This window comes from Cervus elaphus, chromosome 5 (assembly GCF_910594005.1).
Source record: "Cervus elaphus chromosome 5, mCerEla1.1, whole genome shotgun sequence".
NCBI classification, from domain to species: Eukaryota; Metazoa; Chordata; class Mammalia; order Artiodactyla; family Cervidae; genus Cervus; species Cervus elaphus.
Genome location: NC_057819.1, coordinates 55,901,619 through 55,917,831, shown reverse-complemented (window position 1 = coordinate 55,917,831; position 16,213 = coordinate 55,901,619). Strand labels below are relative to the sequence as shown.

At 39.5% G+C, this 16,213-nt stretch overlaps 1 protein-coding gene across 1 annotated transcript in view; it reads left to right on the top strand.

The window, feature by feature from the left end:
- FREM3 (FRAS1 related extracellular matrix 3) overlaps positions 1-16,213 on the top strand; it is a 97,514-nt gene that overhangs the window by 38,949 nt on the left and 42,352 nt on the right. The gene's annotated exons all lie outside the window — the stretch shown is intronic.

The window sequence follows — 16,213 nt, the reverse complement described above, 5'->3', positions numbered from 1 at the left end:
GATGTGCCAAGTCCAAGCCATGAATGTAGATGTCATGGTTTGGTTTTGTCAACTTAAAAAAAATAATAATCACAACCTAAAAGTTGAGAGTCATGTTTTATTCAGTGGACAAAACTGGCCGCTTAAGTCTAACACGTAGCCTTTCATATACCTCTAAGGGACTGCACCAAAGAAGTAAGGGAGGAGCCAGAGTATATATAAAGAAGTTTTTGCAGCAAAGACCAGATTGTCAGAACATCAAAGAGTACTTTTAATTAAAGAAAACCAGGCATCTCAAGTTAAAGAATTTAGTGCTTTTCCATGCATGGGAAGATGCAAGAGTCTGGGCTTACTGAAATTATTCCTTTGATATGCACCTCAGCTACGTGAGGCAAATATCCTCTGCCTTCTCATCCAGACTCTCCTCAGGGTACATCACTGAGGGTGTCTGCAGTGTGATGAACTGATGGCTGCAACAGCCTTTATTTACTAATATGGCAGACAACATTTTTTCATTGATAATTCGCTCAATTTGAACAACCAATTGGTTTGTTCTTAAATTTTAAATTTTATGCAAATTCCCCTCAACTGGTCCTGAAACACTCATCCAGAAGCAACAGAAGCTATTAACCAGTGTGGAAGCAAGCCTTGATTTGCCAGTAAGTTGTGTGGAGCAATTCTCTTGTCTAGTACATTATAGCAAGAGTATGGAGGCGCCTTGGTCATGCCTGGACTGCAAATAGAGTTCCGTTTGACAGGCAAGGTGAGAGAATGGTGTGTACACAGCTTTCTAACTCAACTACCCAAAGCCAAGGAAGAAAGCTTCATTCCAAGTGTCGAATGTCAAACTCTTCCAGGAAGGGTTAAAGTAAAGTGACTAAATTGTGATCAGCATGAATTATTGGTACCTCAGGGCAATGGGAAATTTAAATCTTGTGAAAGGGCTTATTAACATTTCCAGGCTGACATTCCTTATTTCTGGGTTGGCATGAATACACAGCTGACCTTTGAACAACATTGGTTTGAATTATGCAGTTCCACTTGTATTGATTACACTCAACTTCCATAAAGCTATCATTTTGCTGCTTCTTTGTTATCAATGCATGAACTGTTATACCTGTAAATAAATGTGAACTTCTTTTTCACATTATCTTTTTATTTTCGTATCTGATGTTAAAAATACATATAACATCTACAGTGTTTTGTATAATATTGATGTAGATCCCAAAAGACAATTCATCTTGTAAATGGATGACAAACTTGTGATACTGAGACTTCCTGGTAGTCCAGCAGTTAAGACCCCATACTCCCAGTGCAGCGGGCCTGTATTTGATCCCTGGTCAGGGAACTAGATCCCACATGCCCTCAGATTTTACATGTCTCAACTAAAGATCCCTCATGCCACAACTAAGACCTGGTGCAGCCAAAGAAATAAATAATTAAAAAAAATTTTTTAACTTATGATATTGATATAGTACAGTATATAAATGTACTTTCTCTTCCTTATGATTTTCTTAGTAACATTTTTCTTTATTTTATTGTAAGAATACAGTATATAATACATATAATGTATAAAATGTGTGTTGATTGACTATGTTATTGATAAGGCTTTCAGTCAACAGTGTAGGCTTAGTCAATCAGCCGCGTCTGATTCTTTGCAACCCCATGGACTGTAGCCCACCAGACTCGTCTCTCTCGTGGAATTGTCAAGGCAAGAATACTGGAGTGGGTAGCCATTCCCTTCTCCAGGGGATCTTCCCAACCCAGGGATCGAACCTGGGTCTGCAGATTCTTTACCATCTGAGCCACCAGGGAAGTCTTCAGTCAACAATAGGCTATTAATGATTATATTCTGAGGGAGTCAAAAGTTATACATGGGTTTTTGACTGAACAAGGGTCAGCACTCCTAACCTCCATATCAAGGGTCAACTGTATTTAATTTTACAAGGAAAAATAAACAAGAGTCTATACAGCCATGTATGGTGTCAGGAGAAAGGCAGAGGTTTCCAGAAAACTGAAGTGCTGATCAGAAGGTTGCCTGAGGGACAAGATGAGCAGAGGATCATAGGATGTGAAACATGGGGTGACTAGAGAGAATCTAGTTACCATGAGGAGTTGATAGCTGTTTGAAACCCGGTGCCGTCTCTGGGTAGACAGTGTCAGAACTGAGTTGGACTTTTGCACACCTTGATGTTTTGTGGAAAGTCCTCCCACACATGTGTTACAATTGCAGCCAGGAACCTAACTGAACTATCCTTATTAAGATCATAAGCCCCAGAATTTAAGTTTATAAAAAACCAACCCTTAGCTCCAGAAAATACACTGGGACACATCCCACACAACAGTTTAAATAAACTTGTTAATGCATCACTTTCACAACTCAAGTTTTCCTCTGTAGGATCTTTGAAGGGATATTAGATGTATTTTATATATATTAGGTATATTTTATATAAAAACACTCAAGCCTTTGTGTTATATTTTTAATCTTTCATAGTATTTTCAAGCCATACTAAATGTTCATTGGTTTTAGAAATATAGATTTCTTTTTCTTTCCACCCATTATGTTTTCTTTTATGATTGATCTGGGTTTAAAGCATCTTGATAGCTCACGGCTAACTGAGTAGCATTAAAGTGTTTTCTCTCTCTCATTGGGGAAGGGCAAGAATTCTCCCTACAGAGAGTTTCTGCTACAAAGCCTATATGCTAAATACTTCTGACTGGATTAAAATAAGCAAATAGAACAAGAAGACAGAATCTGAACATGTAAATATGATGAAAATTAACTAGGGCAAGACATGTCGGGAGGCGCTTGCATCTAGAAAAGTTCCAGAAAAGTGTAATGTATCAGAAAAAAAGAGCTGGAAGAGAATATTGTGGTGACTGTATTAGTCAGGGTTCTACAGAGAAACAGAATGGTAAGAGGGGTGTGTGTGTGACAGAGACATAGGTTTATTGACTCACATAGCTGCAGGACTGGTGAATCTGACATTTCCAGCAGGCAAGAAACTCCGGCAGGCTTTCTGTGTTGCAGTCTTGAAGCAGAATTGCTTCTTTTTTTCTTTTTTAATTTATTTATTTATTTTAATCGGAGGCTGATTACTTTACAATATTGTATTGGTTTTGCCATACATTGACATGAATCCGCCATAGGTGTACATGTGTCCCCCATCCTGAACCCCCTTCCTACCTCCCTCCCCATCCCATCCCTCAGGGTCATCCCAGTGCACCAGCCCCAAGCATCCTGTCTCATGCATCGAACATGGACTGGTGATCTATTTCACATATGATAATATATAGGTTTCAATGCTGTTCTCTCAAATCATCCCACCCTCACCTTCTCCTGCAGAGTCCAAAAGACTGTTCTATACATCTCTATCTCTTTTGCTGTCTCACATATAGGGTCATTGTTACCGTCTTTCTAAGTTCCATACATATGCATTAGTATACTGTATTGGTGTTTTTCTTTCTGACTTACTTCACTCTGTAAAATAGGCTCCCATATATGCTGTCTACAGGAGACCCACCTCAAAACAAGGGACACATACAGAATGAAAGTGAAGGAATGGAAAAAGATATTTCATGCAAATGGAGACCAAAAGAAAGCAGGATTAGCAATACTCATATCAGATAAAATAGACTTTGAAATAAAGGCTGTGAAAAGAGACAAAGAAGGACACTATATAACGATCAAAGGATCAATCCAATAAGAAGATATAACAATTATAAATATATATGCACCCAACACAGGGTGTGGTGGCAATATGTAAGGCAAATGCTAACAAGTATGAAAAGGGAAATTAACAGTAACGCAATAATAGTGGGAGACGTTAATACCCCACTCACACCTATGGATAGATCAACTATACAGAAAATTAGCAAAGAAACACAAACTTTAAATGATACAATGGACCAATTAGACCTAATTGATATCTATAGGACATTTCACCCCAAAACAATGAATTTCACCTTTTTCTCAACTGCACACGGAACCTTCTCCAGGATAGATCATATCCTGGGCCATAAATCTAGTTTTGGTAAAATTTAAAAAAAATGAAATCATTCCAAACATCTTTTCTGACCACAATGCAGTAAGATTAGATGTCAACTACAGGTCCGTTTTCATTCCAATCCCTAAGAAAGGCAATCCCAAAGAATGCTCAAACTACTGCACAGTTGCACTCATCTCACACGCTAGTAAAGTAATGCTCAAAATTCTCCAAGCCAGGCTTCAGCAATACGTGAACCGAGAACTTCCAGATGTTCAAGCTGGTTTTAGAAAAGGCAGAGGAACCAGAGATCAAATTGCCAATATCCACTGGATCATCAAAAAAGCAAGAGAGTTCCAGAAAAACATCTATTTCTGCTTTATTGAGTATGCCAAAGTCTTTGACTGTGTGGATCACAATAAACTGTGGAAAATTCTGATCACAATAAACTGTGGAAAATTCTGAAGGAGATGGGAATACCAGACTACCTGACCTGCCTCTTGAGAAACCTGTATGCAGGTCAGGAAGCAACAGTTAGAACTGGACATGGAACAACAGACTGGTTCCAAATAGGAAAAGGAGTACATCAAGACTGTATACTGACACCCTGCTTATGTAATGTATATGCAGAGTACATCATGAGAAACGCTGGGCTGGAAGAAGCACAAGCTGAAATTAAGATTGCCGGGAGAAATATCAATAACCTCAGATATGCAGATGACACCACCCTTATGGCAGAAAGTGAAGAGGAACTAAAAAGCCTCTTGATGAAAGTGAAAGAGGAGAGTGAAAAAGTTGGCTTAAAGTTCAACATTCAGAAAACTAAGATCATGGCATCTGGTCCCATCACCTCATGGGAAATAGATGGGGAGAGAGTGGAAACAGTGTCAGACTTTATTTTTTTGGACTCCAAAATCACTGCAGATGGTGATTGCAGCCATGAAATTAAAAGACACTCACTCCTTGGAAGGAAAGTTATGACCAACCTAGATAGCATATTAAAAAGCAGAGACATTACTTTTTCAACAAAGGTCCATCTGATCAAGGCTATGGTTTTTCCAGTGGTCATGTATGGATGTGAGAGTTGGACTCTGAAGAAAGCTGAGTGCCAAAAAATTGATGCTTTTGAACTGTGGTGTTGGAGAAGACTCTTGAGAGTCCCCTGGACTGCAAGGAGATCCAACCAGTTCATCCTGAAGAAGATCCGTCCTGGGTGTTCATTGGAAGGACTGATGCTGAAGCTGAAACTCCAATACTTTGGCCACCTCATGCGAAGAGTTGACTCATTGGAAAAGACCCTGATGCTTGGAGGGATTGAGGGCAGGAGGAGAAGGGGATGACAGAGGATGAGATGGTTGGATGGCATCACCGACTCAATGGGCATGAGTTTGTGTAAACTCCGGGAGCTTGTGATGGACAGGGAGGCCTGGTGTGCTGCGATTCATGGGGTCGCAAAGAGTCGGACACGACTGAGCGACTGAACTGAACTGAACTGAACAGGAAAAAAAAAATTATTAAAAATATAGACATATGGAGGCTAAACAACACACTTCTGAATAACCAACAAATCACTGAAGAAATCAAAAAAGAAATCAAATATGCATAGAAACAAATGAAAATGAAAACACAACAACCCCAAACCTATGGGACTCAGTAAAAGCAGTGCTAAGGGGAAGGTTCATAGCAATACAAGCTTACCTCAAGAAACAAGAGAAAAATCAAATACATAACCTAACTCTATACCTAAAGCAACTAGAAAAGGAAGAAATGAAGAACTCCAGGGTTAGCAGAAGGAAAGAAATCATAAAAATTAGAGCAGAAATAAATGGAAAAGAAACAAAGGAGACCATAGCAAAAATCAACAAAGCTAAAAGCTGGTTTTTTGAGAAGATAAATAAAAGAGACAAACCATTAGCCAGACTCATCAGGAAAAAAAGGGAGAAGAATCAAATCAGCAAAATTAGAAATGAAAATGGAGAAATCAACAACAGACAACACAGAAATACAAAGGGTCATAAGAGACTGCTATCAGCAACTATATGCCAATAAAATGGACAACTTGGAAGAAATGGATGAATTCTTAGAAAAGTATAACATTCCAAAACTGAACCAGGAAGAAACAGAAAATCTTAACAGACCCATCACAAGCATGGAGATTGAAACTGTAATCAGAAATCTTCCAGCAAACAAAACCCCAGGACAAGATGGCTTCACATCTGAATTCAACCAAAAATTTAGAGAAGAGTTAACACCTATCCTACTCAAACTCTTCCAGAATTGCTTCTTGAGGAAACCTCAGTCCGTCCTTTTTTGGCCGTCAACTAGTTGGATGAAATCCACCCACACTGCGCTTTACTTAAGGTCAACTCAATAGCAGCACTATTTATAATGACCAAGACATGGAAGCAACTCAAGTGTCTATCAGTTTATTATATCTCTTATACCTTCTTTATCACTCATCTGTTGATAGGCACTTATCTATATATAGGAGAAGGAAATGGCTACCCACTCCAGTATTCTTGCCTGGAGAATTCTCCCATGGACAGAGGAGCCTGGTGGACTACAGTCCATGGGTCGCAAAGAGTTAGACATGACTGAGTGATATATATACACGTGTGTGTGTATACACACACACACACACACAGAGGAATATTACCCAGTCATAAAATAGAACAAAATAATATCTTTTCCAGCAACATGTTTGGAGCTAGAAATGATTGTATTAAGTAAGTCAGACAAAGACAAATATCATATCATTTTTATGTGGAATCTAAAAAAATGATACAAATGAACTTCTTTACAAAACAGAAACAGACTCACAGACATAGGAAATAAACTTATGGTTACTGAATGGGAAGGGGGGAGGGATAAATAAGGAGTTTGGGATTAACAGATACATACTACTATATATAAAATAGATTGCCAACAAGGACCCACTGTATAGCACAGGGAACTATATTCAATATCTTGTAATAGCCCATAATGGAAAAGAACTTGAAAAGGATATATATATGTATGTATATGTATATTTATAACTGAATCACTTTGCTATTCATTAGAAACTAGCACTACATTTTAAATCAACTATACTTCAATCAATAACTAAATAATTTTTTTTTAAAGTCAACTTCTGTGTTAATCACATCTACAAAATCACAGTAACGTCTAGACTATTGCTTAACCAAACACCTGGGCACAATAGCCTCACCAGGTTAACACGAAATTAACCATCACAGTGACAAATTCTGTCAAAAAGTTCTAACCGTTTCTGAAGCAAATAGAAGTACCTTCACTTGATGAAAAGACAATCAGGGCCAATCAGTGTCTCTTTTTCTCAAGCTTCACTGCTAGGGGAGTTCAAAAGAACTGATAAGCAAGTTCAGAAACCGCTGAACTCTTCACTCACCCCAGCAAAATCCCAGTGCTTTCCCTGATCATCTCACCATCCACCCAAAGCGGTGTTTCCCTGATCTCAAGTCAGGTGACACGTCAAATGTCAGCCCAGCTGCGATCCCATGCACACAGGCTGCTTGAGAAAAGCAGCCTCATATGGACAGAGGAGTCTGGTGGGCTAAGGTCCATGGGGTCGCAAAGAGTCAGACACAACTGAGCGACTTAGCACCCATGCACATGGCTCATACACCCATGGCGGATTCATGTCAATGTATGGCAAAACAAATACAATATTGTAAAGTAAATAAATAAACAAAACTGAAAAATAAAAGAAGTATTTCTCCTCTTTTCCCCAGTGATACTTATTCCCAGCTTGTCATGTCACCCATTACTGATATGAAGGGAGTGGGCTAGTCTCTGGGCAATGATGAAAATAATCATTGTAGGAAGGGTAGTCTTGACAGAAATAGCATATTTTAGTTCTTATTTTTAAGATTTTTTAATGTGGAACATTTTTAAAGTTCTTTATTCAATTTGTCACAATATTGTTTCTGTCTCAACTTTTTTTTTTTGGTGTTTTTTTTTTTTTTTTTTTTCTGGTGGCAAGGCATGTGGCTCCTCAACCAGGGATAAATATAGACAAGTATTGGAAGGTGAAGTCTTAACCACTGGACCACCAGGGAAGTCCCCATTATATTTTAATTCTTGATTCATGAGTTCTTCATGGGCTTGCCTGGAGAAACCCAAAATCCACCTACTGTGTATAACCATAGAACTACTCTACTATAACAATGGAAGCTCCATGCTGGGCAAAGAAATGACCTTGGCTTAAGGGGCAGTCATATGATAAAAAAGTAATACACTTTTAGTGGAAAAATGTTTCTTTTCCTTACAGACTCCAAGACATACTTTTCCAAAGAAATCATGTGCTTTTCTTTCATTTTTTATTTAAAAAAGAGCAAAATTATAGAAACTATTATTGTTATTATTATGTTCACTTAAAATCATAGACCTAAAGACTGGAAATGACATCACAGATTATACCCATTTCTGTTTCTTTGTTCAACGAAAGATAAGGGAGATTTACCTTGATATCTTATCACAAACTTCAAGGGAAATACTAAGTTTGATTCCAGTGGTAGGATAAAGGCAAAGAATAAAGTAAGAGACTTCTTTGCAGACGCTGCTTATTAAATAATTTCTTATGTTTTAAATTTTAAAAAGAGAGTGTATAGAAATACTAACCAGTGTTCTAGAGTTGGGAAGAGTTCATGTTTATACAAAGAAATAGAACTATAGAAGGAGAGGCAGATACATGCGAGCAGGGTGAAATAAAAGAGACAGGAGAAGGGGCTTTGGCAAAAAAATTTAAAAAAAAAATACATGTCACACACACACAGTCACAACCACACACAATCAGAAAGGGAATAAAAGAGAAAGAAAGACACAGAAGACAGAAAGCCTAGACTATTCTGTGCGTGTTTGGCCCCAGTTACAACATTTCTTTCCATTTTAAGTGTCCCCTGATCATTATATAATAGTATCCCCATATCCAATTACACAGCAACATAATTCAAACAATAATACATATAATCCACAGTCATCAAAATAATTTTTCCCTGGTGGCTCGGATGGTAAAGAATCCTCTTGCCATGTGAAAGACCTGGGCTCTTTCCCTGGGTCAGGAAAAGCACCTGGAGAAGGGAATGGCAACCCACTCCAGTATTCTTGCCTGGAGAATCACATGGACAGAGGAGCCTGGTGGGCTACAGCCCATGGGGTGGCAAGGAGTCAGACACAATTGAGCAATTAACACTTCCAGTTTCAGAATATGCTGTAAATGATTTTTTAAACTGAATTTTCCTTTACCATTAATATAGACAAGTATCAGGGATTCAGTCTGGATTGTCACAGACCTATGAGCTATGACCCACTCTGCTATCTTTTATTCTTGCTAGTCATTTCCTTCCTATTTTCCTTAAGGGCCCACAAGATTTATGGATTTGACATTTGATCGCTTTAGTGGAAACCACTGGGATTGTTTATAGCTTGTGCTATTTTAAAAAGGACTTTTACTTTCTAGAAAATGAATATTCTACCCAAGAGTTTGTAAGTTGAGTGGAAGCTTTTCATTTATCTAGCAATTGTTGATTGGTGGTCTGGCAAAAAAGATTTGCTGACAAATGGAAGACTTCCCTTGGAAGGAAAAGTTCAGCTTATATGCTTCGCCTGATAAGTGTTTGCCAAGAAAGAGGCTAATGACATCTGTTGGCTCTCTGGCTTGACCACTTCTGTAAAAAGCTGACTAACAATGGAGGTGACTGCTACAGAGTTGTATCTGTGGTTTACTTTAACTCTCAATCTTTCCTCCCTAATTATTGTTTTGTCAAACCTCAAGAAGAGCTCTCATCCAGAGGTCATCCTCCATTCATTTAGAGATTTGTTGGAGGGTTCTAAGTTTTGACCAAACCCACTTACCATAGCATGTCCATGCACTTGGCTCTAAAGTCTGGTCTGTGAACAGTAGAAGTTTATTTTTACACCTCCGTGAGGCTTCCTTTTGATCTCCTTTTTCTTCATGTGAAACTTCATGTGGTTTCTCCTTTCCTGTGATAATATGTATGAATCAAATTGCTCTTGGAACAGTCTTGTATCTCTTTGGAGCATAAAATGTTCATAAACTGGGTTGGGATGTGAAAATGATCTCTTTCTTCTTAGGAGAATAGGTGATTCTGGGTGCCATGTCCACTATTTGAGTCACTTGTCACTGACCTTAGCATAGTCACACTGGTGCCTGTGTGTGTCATTGGACACTTATAAGGAGCTGAGCGACTTGGTTTAGTAAGGGATTACATCTTCCTAAAGCATATAGTGCATTAGGGCTTCTCAGAAAATGGTCTTTTTCTTTCTTTTCTTCATTCCTCCCTTCCTTCCTTCCCTCCTTCTTTCCTTATGCTATCTCATTTCTAATGCCAGTCAAGGACAAATTTATGTGACCAGTGTCATGGGATCAATTTCTAGAACATGAGAAGAATTCTGACTATGAGAAGTTTAAATAATAGGTACTCTGGAAATGTAAAGCATTTTTTTAAATCATTTTAAAGATTTCTGTAGAACAATCAAACTTACAGAACAATCAAACTTAAAGATTATTTCATACTCTATGTCCATAGTATTTTGTAGAAAAAAAAGCTCAAAGTTAAGAATCTAAAAGCCTGGCATGCAGGCATGCAGAATAAAACTACAGCTTTATACTATGATAGTAATAGATTTTTTAAATCATTATCTACATTCTCACAAAGAAAGGCAATAGAGTAATACATTCACAGATTGTACACAGGTTAAATTATTAGCAGTTCTCATCCTATTCTTCAAATCTACATTTATGTCAGTTTTCCTCCAGGAGGCATTCCAGTTCAGCTCAGTTCAATTGCTCAGTCATGTCTGACACTTTGTGACCCCGTGGACTCCAGCACGCCAGGCTTCATTGTCCATCACCAACTCACAAAACTTGCTCAAACTCATGTCCATTGAGTCAGTGATGCCATCCAATCACCTCATCCTCTGTCGGCCCCTTCTTCTCCTGCCTACAATCTCACCAAGGATCAGGGTCTTTTCCAATGAGTCAGTTCTTCACATCAAGTGGCCGAAGTATTGACGTTTCAACTTCAGCATCAATCCTTCCGACGAATATTCAGGACTGATTTCCTTCAGCATTGACTGGGGTTTGATCTCCTTGCAGTCTAAAGGACTCTCAAGAGGCTTCTCCAACACCACAGTTCAAAAGCATCAATTCTTCGGGGCTCAGCTTTCTTTATAGTCCAACTCTCACATCCATACATGACCACTGGAAAAACCATAGCTTTGATTAGATGGACCCTTGTGGGCAAAGTAATGTCTCTGCTTTTTAATATGCTGACTAGGTTGGACATAGCTTTTCCCTCAAAGAGCAAGTGTCTTTTAATTTCATGGCTGCAGTCACCATCTACAGTAATTTTGGAGCCCCCCAAAATAAAGTCTGTCACTGTTTCCCCATCTATTTCCAATGAAGGGCTGGGACTGGATCTTCATTTTTTGAATGTTGAGTTTTAAGCTAGCTTTTTCACTCTCCTCTCACTTTCATCAGGAGGCTCTTTAGTTCTTCTTTACTTTCTGCCATAAGGGTGCTGTCATCTGTGTATCTGAAGTTATTGATATTTCTCCTGGCAATCTTGATTCCAACTGTGCTTCATTCAGTCCAGTATTTCACATAATATACTCTGCATACAAGTTAAATAAGCAGGGTGACAATATATAACCTTCACATCCTCCTTTCCCTATTTGGAAACAGTCTGATGTTCCATGTCCAGTTCTAACTGTTGCTTCTTGACCTACATACAGATATCTCAAGAGGCTGGTAAAGTGATCTGATATTCCCATCTCTCAAAGAATTTTCCAGTTTGTTGTGATCTACACAGTCAAGGGTTTTGGTGCAGTCAATAAAGCAGAAGTAGTTTTTTGTTTTTTTGTTTTTTTTAACTCTTGCTTTTTCTATGATCCAGCAGAAGTTGGCAATTTGATCTCTGGTTCCTCTGCCTTTTCTAAATCCATCTTGAACATCTGGAAGCTCTCAGTTCATATGTTGAAGCCTAGCTTGGAGAATTTTGAGCAATACTTTGCTACTGTGTGAGATGAGTGCAAATGTGCAGTAGTTTGAACATTCTTTGGCATTGCCTTTCTTTGGGATTGGAATTCCAGTCCTGTGGGCACTGCTGAATTTTCCAAATTTGCTGGCATATTGAGTGCAGCACTTTCACAGCATCATCTTTTAGGATTTGAAATAGTTCAGCTGGAATTCCATCACCTCCAGTAGCTTTGTTCATAGTGATGCTTCCTATCACCCTCTTGACTTTGCATTCCAGGATGTCTGGCTCTAGGTGAGTGATCACACCATCATGATTATCTGGGTCATGAAGAGGTTTTTTGTACAGTTCTTCTGTGTATCCTTGCCACCTCTTAATATCTTCTGCTTCTGTTGTTAGGTCCATACCATTTCTGTCCTTTATTGTCCCATCTTTGCATGAAATGTTCCCTTGGTATCACTAATTTCCTTGACAAGATCTCTAGTCTTTCCTATTCTATTGTTTTCCTCTGTCTCTTTGCATTTATCACTCAGGAAGGCTTTCTCATCTCTCCTTGCTATTCTTTGGAACTCTGCATTCAAGTGGTTATATATTTCCTTTTCTCCTTTGCCTTTCACTTCTCTTCGTCTCTCAGCTATTTGTAAAACCTCCTCAGACAACCATTTTGCCTTTTTGCATCTCTTTTTCTTGGGGATGGTCTTGATCACTGCCTCCTATATGATGTCATAAACCTCCATCCATAGTTCTTCAGGCACTCTGTCTATCAGATCTAATCTCTTGAATCTTTATGTCACTTCCACTGTATAATTGTAAGAGATTTGACTTAGGTCATACCTGAATGGTCTAGCGGTTTCCCCTACTTTCTTCAATTTAAGTCTGAATTTTCCAATAAGGAGTTCATGGTCTGAGCCACAGTCAGCTCCCAGTCTTGTTTTTGCTACTGTATAGAGCTTCTCCATCTTCAGCTGCAAAGAATATAATCATTCTGATTTCAGTATTGACCGTCTGGTGATATCCATGTGTAGAGTCTTCTCTTGTGTTGTTAGAAGAGGGTGTTTGCTATGCCCAGTGCGTTCTCTTGGCAAAACTCTGTTAGCATTTGCCCTGCTTCGTTTGGTATTCCAAGGCCAAATTTGCCTGTTACTCTGGGTATCTCTTGACTTCCTAATTTTGCATTCCAGTCCCCTATAATGAAAAGGACATCTTTTTGGGGTGTTAGTTGTAGAAGGTCTTGTAGGTCTTCATAGAACCGTTCAACTTCAGCTTCTTCAGCATTACTGGTTGGGGCATAGACTTGGATTACTGTGATATTGAATGGTTTGCTTTGGAAATGAACGAAGATCATTCTGTCATTTTTGAGGTTGCTCCCAAGTACTGCATTTCAAACTCTTTTGCCAACTATGATGGCTACTCCATTTCTTCTCAGGGTTTCTTTGCCCACAGCAGTAGATATAATGGTCACCTGAATTAAATTTGCCCATTCCAGTCCATTTTAGTTCACTGATTTCTAAAATGTCGATGTTCACTCTTGCCATCTCCTGTTTGACCACTTCCAATTTACCTTGATTCATGTACCTAACATTCCAGGTTCCTATGCACTATTGTTCTTTACAGCATCAGACTTTATTTCTATACCAGTCACATCCACAACTGGGCATTGTTTTCACTTTGGCTCCATGTCTTCATTCTTTCTGGAGTTATTTCTCCACTCTTCTCCAGTAGCATATTGGGCACCTGCCGACCTGGGGAGTTCATCTTTCAGTGTCCTGTCTTTTTGCCTTTTCATACTGTTCATGGGGTTTTCAAGGCAGGAATACTGAAGTGGTTTGTCAGTCCCTTCTCCAGTGGACCTCGTTTTGTCAGAACTCTTCACCATGACCCTTCCGTCTTGGGTGGCCCTACACGGCATGGCTCATAGTTTCATTGAGTTAGACAAGGCTGTGGCCCATGTGATCCTTTTGATTAGTTTGGTCATTTAGTCATTCAATAAGTATTTATTAAGTCCCAATTAATTGCTGGGAACTATGCTATGTACTATGTACTTGGAGAAGGAAATGGCAACCCACCCCAGTATTCTCGCCTAGAGAATCCCATGGACAGAGGAGCCTGGCAGGCTACAGTTCATGGGGTCACAAGAGTCGGACACAACTTAGTGACTAAACCTTCAAACCACCATGCTATGTGGTAGGGACTGCATTATGAAAAGCCACAAGCTGTCAACTCCAAATATACAATAGAAAGAGAATCAGACATGGAGACAATTAACTGCAGTACCACGAGAGGCACTACCAAGGAAGTATGTATATAAGGGGCAGAGATGAGAGATCGCCCAGGGAAGTTTCATCAAGAAGTAATGCCCAATCTGGGCTTTGAAGGGTGAATAAGAGTTTTCAGAGCTGAACTCAGAACAGCACCATGAGTTTGGCAAACTGCACATAGCTTAGTATAGTTAGCTTATACATTCCAAGGCAGCAAGAGAGTAGGAGATAATGGAGAGGTGGAGAGGATCCAGATTGCAGAGAACTTTTCAGATTTTTTAGTTTATTGACTTGCTCTGTTACCTCGAGTGAGGTATAGTTACTGAACCATAAGTACTTCATTTGTCAAGCAGGTGATATCATTTGTATAATGTCAAGTGGGCTTGCTCCTCAAGGTTGCTGTGCTAATTGGATTTTCATGTGAGGTAATGGATGTGAAAGGACCAGGTTATAATATGCAGCTGGGGTGATGATCATGCCTCTAGATAAGCCAGTGCACTTCTGTGTCCAGATAGTTTGTGTGCCTTCAGAGATTTCCTTCTCCTTGCCTGTCTTAGGGCTCAGGAGAGCTCACCACTCACATTTAGTGTATCAAGTTACACCAGCTTGCTGCTGCTGCTGCTAAGTCACTTCAGTCGTGTCCAACTCTGTGCGACCCCATAGACGGCAGCCCACCAGGCTCCCCCGTCCCTGGGGTTCTCCAGGCAAGAACACTGGAGTGGGTTGCCATTTCCCTCTCCAATGCAGGAAAGTGAAAAGTGAAAGTGAAGTAGCTCAGTCGTGTCTGACTCTTAGCGACCCCATGGACTGCAGCCCACCAGGCTCCTCCATCCATGGGATTTTCCAGGCAAGAGTACTGGAGTGGGGTGCCATTGCCTTCTCCGTACACCAGCTTAGACTAGTAATATTATTGTTCGTCCAAACTGGGACAGAATAAGTTAATATGTTTTCTCTATAGCCGTGATGGTACCAGCTAACAAGTTAAAGCAGAAAAATCATGAAACATTAAAACTGGACAGGAAAGGTTCTAATTCCACATGCTCATTTGAGAGAAGGAAAAATGAGGTCTTGAGAAGGAAGCATCTCCTCCAGGGCTACACCTCTAGTTTGTGGTGCCCCTAAAACCACAGCCTCTGTCTCCTTCTCCTGAGTCCATCTGTCTTCTTACTACATCCTGACACCTCGCTACGTGTCAAGTTGAGCTACACAAAATTGCTAACATTTTTGATCTGAAGAAAACAAGCATTTCCTGTGGTTTGATCTAATAGGACCACCTGCCTACGAATTCCTCTTCCTCCGTGACCTCTGCCCATGGAGGAGGCTCTCTGCCCACTCAGACTCCTGCCAGGCTGTGTTGAGGGAAATTCAAACTTTTCCAAAGCTTCCGCATCCATTATTACACTTGATCTTCATAACAATCTCAACACAGAGGGAAGAATCTCTGAAAGAAAAGTTGTGTTAAGATATTGCCAAATAAACATTTTAGAAATAAGAGTAAATTGCTTGTTTCACACAATGTTTCAGTAATCAGAAACATGAAAATGAAGTGTGATACACAGATGATGTGCCTGGATGTGGTACTTACCTAGTCAGGCACCAACTGGCTCTCCAGGATACTGAGGGCCATGACCCCTCTTGCTGCCTCCACACCCCCATTAGTCTGGTGGGTGGAACTGGAATTTGTCACATGTGTCTCCTTGATAATGATAAATCAGAACTCTGGCGAGGGCAACTTATTTAAATTGCTAGATTGTTGAGGGAACAAAGACCCCTAACATCCCTGACTTAAAGCATAGTAATCAAATATAGTGTTCACCTCCAACGGGGAGGGAAAAGAAAATAGCGTGAGATTAATTTAGAAGAAAAGATTTTTTAGTTCAATACAGGAGGTTAGCCTGACACTTTGTATGGATCTATCTAGATTGTATCCAAATATAAGAATGATTACTCTGATCACCAAATAGGAAGTTGCTAT